Here is an 11408-nt window from a genome sequence, read left to right as displayed (position 1 = left end):
AAAAGACTTATTGCTTACTTTTGCTGTTTTCAGCCAAACTTCAAGTACAGCTGCCCCAAACCTTTTTGTGGTGTCCAGGCTTTTCATTTCACAACATTTAGATAGTAGGGTCCACATTATTAAAAGCTTAACGTCAAGGTACCCAATGCCTATATAATATAGTGTGTGTTTGAATTGTGGCGGATGGCTGGGTCCCTTGTCTGGTTAGGGGGACACCCCTGTGATGGAAGGACTGGGGGAGAGGACATGTCCACAGCAATACCTCCCCCAAGAACACGGGAAAGCGACCCCGACCCCCCCATCCACCGATTGCATCAGGGCAATGGGCTAGGAGCTTGGAAACTCAACCCTGCTGAGGCCCCAGTCCCTGAACTAGCCACACAGCCCCACAGCATGATGGAACCTCCACCAAATTTGACAGTAGGTAGCAGGTGTTTTTCATGGAAGGCGTTGTCCTTCTTCTGCCATGCAAAGTGCTTTTTGTTCTGACCAAATAACTCAATTTTTGTCTCATCAGGCCATAGCACTTTGTTCCCAAATGAATCTGCCTTCTCTAAATGAGCATTTAATACAACAAGCGACTCTGTTTGTGATGTGAGTGCAGAAAGGGCTTCTTTCTCTTCACCCTGCCATACAGATGTTCTTTGTGCAAACTGTGTTGAATTGTAGAACGATGTACAGATACACCATCTGCAGCGAGATGTTCTTGCAGGTCTTTGGAGGTGATCTGTGGTTGTCTGTAACCATTCTCACAATCCTGCTCATATGCCGCTCCTGTATTTTTCTTGGCCTGCCAAACCTGCTGAGTTTAACAGCAACTGTGCCTGTGGCCTTCCATTTCCTGACTCCATTCCTCACAGTTGAAACTGACAGTTTAAACCTCTGAGATGGCTTTTTGTAGCCTTCCCCTAAACCGTCAGACTGAACAATCTTTGTTTTCAGATCTTTGGAGAGTTGCTTTCTGTCTGTCACTCATGCTGTCTGTCACTCTTCAGAGGAGAGTCAAAGGGAAGGAAGCTCAACTTGCAATTGACCACCTTAAATACCTTTTACCACTCATGACTGGACACTCCTGTCTATGAAGTTCGAGGCTTCACGAGCTAATTTGGTGTTGCAAGTCATCAGCATTGAGCAGTGACAGGCATTCAAATCAGCAAATGACAAGGAGACCCACATTTGTGCACAGCCAACTTTTCACATTTGATTTAATTTCATAACTAAATACTGCGTCACTAAAAATCTTTGTTCAGAAAACACCGCAGTACTCCTAGGAAATGGAAGACATACCACTGTTATCATTCTGGTTGAAAGGAGAATCAATTATTAGGCAGGCTGAGAGGGGTGCCCAAACTTTTTCATATGACTGTAAGATACCCCACATTTTATGAACTGTTACTTTAGTGTCTTATTTTTATCAAACAAATAAAGACTGAGATTGCTTTGGGATTAATTAACAGCTTCATATATGTAACTGAAAAAAGGGCAAAGCGAAACTACGCCATCCTGTTTCACCTCCTGTACACACTGGCACAATTGTGAGTCACAAGTGACATGTATGTCATAAATTGTAACCCTTGTAACTATTTTTTTGTAATAGTCGTCAAATGATAAAGTGATCTTATTTTATAATTGTTCTTTTGTTGTAGATCACAGTGAGAAATGCAGCATGAAATATCAGCAATATAACTGGCAGATCAAGATGGCAGAGCTGCATTTAAAAAGTACACTTCAGGTACAATGGCTTTACATTTTGGAAATAAATTTTAAGATTATTTAATTTGAAATGTGACATAAAGTGGTGTGAAAAACTATTTGCCCCCTTCCTGATTTCTTATTCTTTTGCATGTTTGTCACACAAAATGTTTCTGATCATTAAACACATTTAACCATTAGTCAAATATAACACAAGTAAACACAAAATGCAGTTTTTAATTGATGGTTTTTATTATTTAGGGAGAAAAAATCCAAACCTACATGGCCCTGTGTGAAAAAGTAATTGCCCCCTTGTTCAAAAATCACCTAACTGTGGTGTATCACACCTGAGTTCAATTTCCGTAGCCACCCCAGGCCTGATTACTGCCACACCTGTTTCAATCAAGAAATCACTTCAATAGGAGCTGCCTGACACAGAGAAGTAGACCAAAAGCACCTCAAAAGCTAGACATCATGCCAAGATCCAAAGAAATTCAGGAACAAATGAGAACAGAAGTAATTGAGATCTATCAGTCTGGTAAAGGTTATAAAGCCATTTCTAAAGCTTTGGGACTCCAGCGAACCACAGTGAGAGCCATTATCCACAAATGGCAAAAACATGGAACAGTGGTGAACCTTCCCAGGAGTGGCCGGCCGACCAAAATTACCCCAAGAGCGCAGAGACGACTCATCCGAGAGATCACAAAGACCCCAGGACAATGTCTAAAGAACTGCAGGCCTCACTTGCCTCAATTAAGGTCAGTGTTCACGACTCCACCATAAGAAAGAGACTGGGCAAAAATGGCCTGCATGGCAGATTTCCAAGACGCAAACCACTGTTAAGCAAAAGAACATTAGGGCTTGTCTCAATTTTGCTAAGAAACATCTCAATGATTGCCAAGACTTTTGGGAAAATACCTTGTGGACTGATGAGACAAAAGTTGAACTTTTGGAAGGCAAATGTCCGTTACATCTGGCGTAAAAGGAACACAGCATTTCAGAAAAAGAACATCATACCAACAGTAAAATATGGTGGTGGTAGTGTGATGGTCTGGGGTTGTTTTGCTGCTTCAGGACCTGGAAGGCTTGCTGTGATAGATGGAACCATGAATTCTACTGTCTACCAAAAATCCTGAAGGAGAATGTCCGGCCATCTGTTCGTCAACTCAAGCTGAAGCGATCTTGGGTGCTGCAATAGGACAATGACCCAAAACACACCAGCAAATCCACCTCTGAATGGCTGAAGAAAACAAAATGAAGACTTTGGAGTGGCCTAGTCAAAGTCCTGACCTGAATCCAATTGAGATGCTATGGCATGACCTTAAAAAGGCGGTTCATGCTAGAAAACCCACAAATAAAGCTGAATTACAACAATTCTGCAAAGATGAGTGGGCCAAAATTCCTCCAGAGCCTGTAAAAGACTCATTGCAAGTTATCGCAAACGCTTGATTGCAGTTATTGCTGCTAAGGGTGGCCCAACCAGTTATTAGGTTCAGGGGGCAATTACTTTTTCACACAGGGCCATGTAGATTTGGATTTTTCTCCCTAAATAATAAAAACCATCATTTAAAAACTGCATTTTGTGTTTACTTGTGTTATATTTGACTAATGGTTAAATGTGTTTGATGATCAGAAACATTTTGTGTGACAAACATGCAAAAGAATAAGAAATCAGGAAGGGGGCAAATAGTTTTTCACACCACTGTATATGCCAAAGTAGCTTTTGTTGCTGCGCTGTTTCTCCCTAACGGTATAGTATAATAGCTTTTATCATATTTAACTCTACGTTATATGGCAAAAAGTATAAGTAGCTGCCGTACACTACAATTAGCTGTGTTGTGAAATGTTTGGGATCAGCAAAGCTCTATGAGTGAAGAGACTGCGGTTTTTGATGTATTAACGAAATTAAAAAAAAAGTGAATTCTCTGAGATTTATCAGGTAAGGAAGGAGGCCATTTTGAGTAAAGGTTTTTATTTAAGGTAAGGAAAACAGACTTTGGAGAAATTGGCTAATCGTAGCATCGTAGAGTGGCAATGTTTTGAACGTCAACTACCACATGCAAGTAAAAACTTCACCTTACTCCGCACATGTTGCAATAATGACCCCATAACCCTATAAACCTAACGAGGGTTCAGATGGGCTCCAGATATTCCCCATGCCACTGCAGTACCAGCACCAGCCTATACCGTGACACAAGGCAGAATCGATTCATGGGGATGACCCTTGGAATTCTGATCCTACCAGTAGAAATCAAGTTAAATCTAACAAAATGAGTCATTTAGGTTTGGTGACCTGTAGCATCTCATAAGAGTGGATATTGACAAGGTATTGTAGGACAAAGTGGGCAATGCCCTTTCTGCTAAGCTTTAGTGGCACACAAGACCTGTTAAGACAGCAGATTCATCATTGGAGCAGACATGTGGCTTCACTAAACCCCTAGTTACATTCTAAACTAAGTGGCTGAACTGCGGTTTATACCCATCTCAGCTCTGGGCTTCATCTGATAACAAAGGGCTAAATCAGAGTTGAAGTGACATCTTTGGAGGGCCCCATTTCAGACCACAATGCTTAAACAGACACCCACGTCTGAATAAAGAGCTATAATTCAACAAGTGACTACTGTCATTTACAAAATAATGGTCCTACAAACAAACACTGGTTCTGTAACTGGAAGTAGTTACACCTTCTTTCAAAATTTTCTCCTCTCATTTCTCTTTACATTTTTCTTGGGCTTTCTCAGAAACCCACTCCTCTGTGAAACCTAAAAGCTGATGAGCCACCCTCTCTTTGGGGAGTCTGAAAGCGGAGATCCACTCTGCCAACCCAAGGTCTAAGAATCTGCTATTACTTGAAGAAGAGAACATCAATTTTCTGTCTTGTGAGAGAAAGAGCAATGCTTTTCCCTATGAAGTTGCAGACGACACAGCAAAGAGCCTAACTGAGCAACGCACAAAACACTATGAACAAAGGACCTTGTCTCAAAAGAGTGCAATCCACGGCAAGAAGAATCCTCCACTTGAACCTGGAGCACCAATTAAATGCAACCTCAGACATCATCTGTAAAGACTTGATATAAGTAGGAGAGGAGAGACAGAGAGCAGTGCTATTTCTATTTTATTTCTTATACCCCAATGACTGCTAGTGACAACATAACAATACGCTCCATAGCTGGTTCACTTGGCAATGATATGAAATCTATGTCAAAGCTATCTTATATACTACCTTAACCTAAGACTACAAAATGTCAACAAAAGTTCTGAAGAAATATTTCCATGACCAAATAGTGAGCTGGAATGTCAAGGGTCTCAATCATGAATTAAAGAGAAAGAAAGTACTCTCACACGTAACAAGTCTAAATGCCAAGATAGTATTTTTTACAGGAGGCTCACTTATTAAGCAAGGACCAGTTTCGGTTTCAAAGAGACTGGTCTGGCCAAATTTTTCACTCTAGCTATGCAAAGAAAACCAGGGGTGTGGGAATCGTAATACACAGAACTATTCCATTTGTTGTATCAAATGCAATATCTCATTTTAAAGGATGATACGTCATGACGGGTAATTTATTTAAAACTAACTAGGGGACTCCCCAACCCTGCTCACTTTGTTCGCCCAGCCCCAGGTTTGGTTTACCGGATATACAATTTAAAGAGATTGTTATTTTCATGGGAATTGTTACATATGCATTATTTTCACTTTTACTTTAAAACTTTTGTAAAAGCAATACTTATCCTTTATTTCCGACCCCAGGCGTTGTTAAATCTCTTTCTCGCAGGACATATAACGCTGCTCGTGTAGTGAAGGGGTGGCAGCTGAATGCACGCTAAGGAGATGCATTCGGATCATCTGCTGTCTTTCTGCTGCTGCTGCTGGTGAGCTGCCTGTTCTGTTTGTCGCGATGTGCGTTGATCATTTCAAAGCCTGTACAGCAGCTGTCCCTTTGCCAATTTGCGTCTCCGCCGCTCACGTTGTGAAGGGATTGCTGTACGCACACTAAGGAGAAGCAGGTGGTGGATCATCTGCTGGCTTGCCGCTGGCGAGCTGCGTGTTATGCTTTTCGCTTGTCATTGTTTTAAGAGTTGGGAGCACATGAAGTGTGTCTGCCAAAAGCATTCCAACAACTGCTTGGTTAGATGTCCGTGAATTTGTTTTAAATGTTGTCTCACTGCCTTGTCTCGCGTGACGTTAAAGTGTCTCTCGCGGGACGTCAAATTGTCTTCCGAAAAGATCACATCTCATCTCCCCCCCAAGATTTTTTTTATAATAGAGAGAAATTATTTTGATTAATATCTATGCACCTAACACGAACGATAGAGCTTTCTTCCAAAATGTATTTTCATCTATCCCTAATGTGAACACTCACAAAGTTATAATGGCCAGATAGTTCAATTGTGTTTTCAATCCAGACCTGGATAGATCTTCACCTACAATGGCGATAGCTTCTAACACTGCACAGATAATTACACACTTTGTAACAGATCATAACTTATCTGACCTATGGAGGCTCTTAAATCCTCACCTAAGAGCATACTCCCTCTCACCCATGCATCATTGTTACTCAAGAATTGATTATTTCCTCACAGACAATAATTTTTTTGCCCACTCTCAAATATTGGGTGCAGTGGTGGCTCTGAGGCTAGGGTTCTGCAATTGGAAGGTTGCTGGTTGAATTCCTGTAAAATCTACTCCATTGGGCCCTTGAGTAAGGTCCTTACCTGCAGTTGCTCCATCCTGGGTATGATGTTAACCTGTGCCCAGCCCTCTTCCAACTTACAGGGGAATACTTGGGGGTTGATAGCAGGGTTGGCACTCCAGTCACCGTAGAAAACATTGCACCGTTCCTGTGTTGGTGCTGAGGTGTCACCCACTGCACTCGGTTCCCAATCCATGTGATTTGGCATGAGGTGGCACATGCTCCCAACCTCTCTCTCTCTATCAAATCTTATAAGTGCGATGCTATCGTTATCTCTGACCATGCCCCTCTGATCATGGATCATCCTACGCACTCATCTAGTAACTGGCGTCTTATCTCCCTGTCATTAGCTGATGAGAACTGTACAGAATTCATATCCAAGCAAATTGATTATTTTCTTGAGACAAACTTCAGAGGTCTCAGCAGGTATACTCTGGGAAACTCTGAAGGCATTTTTAAGAGGACAGATTATTCATATCTTTCTCACAAAAATAAACTGGAAACCAAGAAGGTGTCTGAGTTAATCATTGAATTTACCAGAATAGATCAAGAATATGCCAGGTCTCCAAATGAGGCACTTTATAGGAAAGGACAGGTTTTGCAATCACAATTTAACCTCTTGACTTCTAAAGAAACGGAACAGCTTATCTTTAAAAAGCAAAATCATTATTATGAACATGGAAAAAAGGCCAATAAGATCTTAGCCCAATAAATCCACAAGCAGGAAGTCTGTAGTGTAATAACAGCAATTAACAACACAGACGGAGATAAAATTATCGACCATAAAAGTCTACCGTACACAAAGACTTGGTATCATAAAACTGTTCATCGGCGCCCACATAAATTAGAACGCTAAATAGCCGATAAACTGCCAGCCTCTTCTGTGTCACATTTATGCATCTTGCGTCCTGTCTTTATATGCCAATGTATATGCAGTTATCATATTGTTATACTCCTTGTATTTATTAATAAATTATATTCTAAAAGCCAAGTGTACTTCAGATACCTTGAGATATCAGCCAGAGACCACCTCCTATGGAGAAAGGTCTGGAAAGTAAAGTGGGTGCTTTACCAGTTTATTTAATTAATTACCAGCATTGTCACAGGCAAAACTAATAGTTAATTAACAAAGCTAAAATTCCTCTCAGTCCCTACGGTCCTCTGCCGCTTCAGTGTCCGACATGATGTGTGCTCATACTGTAGACGTCCTTCTGTACACTACAGTTGCAAAGTTGTACTGTAATATTTGTGTCCTCTCTATCATCTTCAACAACTTTGACTTTTTTGCTTTCGTCCACAGGACTGCCACCCCCTGGCTGTCTTTTGCCCCATTCTGTGTAAACCCTAGAAACTGCGAACATGAAAATCCCAGTTGGAAGCAACACCTTTGGCACCAACAGTCCTAGCACAGCGTATGTCTCTTAAATCAGGCATTGTGGTCATTCTGATGATGGCTTAACATGAACTCAGCCTCATAATGATGTACATCTGCATGCTGTAGACTTGCTGCGTCGTGATTGGCTGTTTGGAGGAGTGGGCTAATTGTGTAAAAAAGAGCAGGTGGACCTAACAAAGTGGCCACTGTGTTCATGTACAACAGACACTTGGAATAAGCGACCAAGTAGTGTGGTAGACAGTAAGACTTTAGGGACTTTCAAAACTCGACTTGATGTTTCTTTAGAAGAATTCAGTGGACAGGACTGGCGAGCTTTGTTGGGCTGAATGGCCTGTTCTCGTCTAAAGTGTTCTAATGTTCTAAAGTATGTCGTAAAATCTGAATTACAGGTTTATGATACTGTATCTGTAAACAACCTTGCAGGGGTGTCAAACTCAAATGCCGAGAGGCCACTTTCTGAATTAGTAAGCAGTTACTGCTGCTAATGGGACATCCGTCTTTTACCTTAGTTGTAGTGGACTTGCTTTTTAAGATCCAGAAGACTCGTTTCTTTTTATCTTAACCAGCAGCCAAATGATGACCACCAAACTCCAGGACCTCATCCAGTCCAGGAATGTCACCATTGTTGTTCCAATAATTTGATGTTTGACTGCTAATGATGATGAGGATGAGGTTAGGAGCACACACTGATATAGTGCATTGCTGGACCCACCACATGACAAACCAACTCAGGATCCAGATTCGGACCTGAGTGCAGCCATGCAACGGGTGATACCTCAGCACCACACCAGTTCAGGTGGAGTGGAACAATGTGAGGTTTTTTTATGGTGGCTGGAGTGCCAATTCTGCCCCCAACCCCCAAGTTTTTCCTGCTAACGAAACATATTTATTTTAATTCTATGGCTTATTTAGTGCTCTCACTCTGCTACCCCAGTCTTTTCCAAAACTATTTTTCTGAGATCAGCATCAAAATGTTACATGAACTGGAACAGATCGACATTTCTTAGAACCTTTGTGTTTGTTTTCTCAGTTATTTTATTGTGATCATGTATAATGGACATACTGTAGCTGCAGAGGGGATTAAGTTAGTCTGGTCGTCTGTTGCTTCACTTTACATTTTATTTCTTCTTGGCTGATAGTTAATGAAAAAATGAAATAATTAAAGTGCAAGTCAGTTAAAACCAGGAAGCACATTCCCTTAAGCTTAGGAACAAGTTACTAATGAAGAAAAGTTATTGGAACAAAAAGTTGCAGCCACTACGGCCTCCCAGGAATTGAGTTTTGACACCCCGGCTTTAGACGGTGCATCTCTTGAAGCTGCTCACGCAGACGTTTGCAAATCCAGAGCTCTGTTGTGTCCCCTGAGTCACCTCATTTGCCTGCACTCACATTACAGAAGTACTGTAACAGTAGCGGCCAAACGGTTTGGCAGTCACACAAATGTTATTGTGCAGAGTGATCAGAGGCATATGAATTCTCCAGGATGGCACATCAATACGTGCCTCCCATTGCCAGAAGGTTTGCTGTGTCTCCCAGTAGGAGACAGGCAGTTACTTTAGGACAGCTGGACAGGGCCCATCCTTTGGGCAACGAGGAACAGGATGAGCACTGCCAGAGCCTAAAACATGACCTCCAGCAGGCAGGCCACTGGTGTGAATGTCTCTGACCAAACAATCAGAAACAGACTTCATGAGGGTGGCCTGAGGGACCGACATCCTCTAGTGGGCCCTGTGCTCACTGCCCACTGTGACAGATAGGGGGCTCTGTCGTCCCCTTGAACCCTCAGATCAGATGCCAGACACCAGATAAAAGTCCAATAATAATTTTTATTTGGACACAACAGTGCACAAAGCACCCTCCACTCCACTATACTCATAAATCACAATCAATACAATAACCAATAAACAATCCTCCTCTCCCAGACGTGTTGCCACCCTTCCTCCCGACTCAGCTCGTCCGTCTGGGATTTCCCAGAGTCCTTTATAGTCCATGACCCAGAAGTGCTTCTGAGCCCTCAGTCCACGTGATTATCCAGCACTTCCGGGTCAGGTAAAAACTCCTCTTCTTCATCCCGGAAGTATGTAATTTCCCCTGTCACTGTCACTAAGACGCACTTCCAGGTTATAGGGCAAATAACAGTCCCTGGGCCTCAATGCAGCGACCCATGGTGGCCCTGACATTATCCAGCAGGGCTGCTGGAATTCTGGGCATCTCCATTTCACAGGGAGGGCTTCATCTGGCAGCCTGGGGGTATTGGCCGGGATGAATTGCCGACCATAGTCGACACCACCCAGCACCGTGGAGCTCGTTTGGAATTTGCCATAGAATACCAGAATTGGCAGGTCCACCACCAGCGCCCCGTGCTTGTTACAGATGAAAGCAGGTTCACCCTGAGCACATGTGACTGACGTGAAAGGGTCTGGAGAAGCCATGGAGAACGTTATGCTGCCTGGAACAACGTTCAGCATGATCAGTTTGGTGGGGGGTCAATGATGGTCTGGGGAGGCAAATCCATGGAGGGACACACAGACCTCTACAGGCTAGACAACAGCACCTTGACTGTTGACACTACCTTGAAATCCTTGGACCCGTTGTCAGACCCTATGCCAGCGCAGTGGCTCCTGGGTTCCTCCTGATGCACAACAATGCCCGGCCTCATGTAGCGAGAGCATGCAGGCAGCTCCTGGAGGATGAAGGAATTGATACCATTGACTGGCCCCCACGCTCACTCGCCTGACCTCAATCCAACAGAACACCTCTGGGTGGGACATTATGTTTTGGTCAATTTGATGCCGCCGGGCTGCACCTCAGACTTTCCAGGAGCTCAGTGATGCCCTGATCCAGATCTGGGAGGAGACCATCCATCATCTCATTAGGACGTTGACAGGCATGCATACAAGCACTTGGGGCGGCCATACAAACTACTGAGTACGATTTCGAGTTGCTGCAATGAAATCTCGGCCAAATGGACTCGCCTGCCTGCCTGCCTGCCTGCCACATCATTTTTTCCCTTTGATTTTCGGGGTGTCTTTGAATTCAGCCCTCTGTACGTTGATCCTTTTTATTTCCATCATCGCCATATCAGTCCATAGTAGTAGAGACAGCCAGCAGGATTTTTTTCCCCATTGAGATCTGATGCGTTTTCTAAGTGTGCCTTTAATTTTTTTGAGCAGTTTATAAAGATTATTAATAAAGTGAATTTATACCCGTAAGAGGCATTCAGGTAGAGCACGTTATAACTGTAAGCCCACTGACAAAACCACTTGAACAGAAGTCGGCCCAGAGCATTGCATTCCAGTGCCTGAGAGGTCGTTTAAGGCTCCGAATCACAATGCCACGTAAAAGTCGGCTATGCCAACAACACACGACCGTCGCTCCAGCTAGCTAGCCGGAATGAAACAAACGCTGGCTTTCTTCTTGTGAAACTGAGCCACCTCAGGTGTTTTTCCATTTTACTCCCCAAAATTTGCAGGACAAATCCCAGTGAAATGTACCGTTTATTTATAGATCATGCTGTGCTGGTATTTAAAAACTGCATTCCTCAATGCAGAGGGTGAATTTAGAGAGCCAAATCGCTCGCCTCGAAATGTAATTTGGAACACAGAAGGCACTTTTTGCTTTTCTTTTTC

This window comes from Polypterus senegalus, chromosome 18 (assembly GCF_016835505.1).
Source record: "Polypterus senegalus isolate Bchr_013 chromosome 18, ASM1683550v1, whole genome shotgun sequence".
Taxonomy (NCBI): domain Eukaryota; kingdom Metazoa; phylum Chordata; class Cladistia; order Polypteriformes; family Polypteridae; genus Polypterus; species Polypterus senegalus.
Note: the sequence above shows the minus strand (reverse complement) of the source record.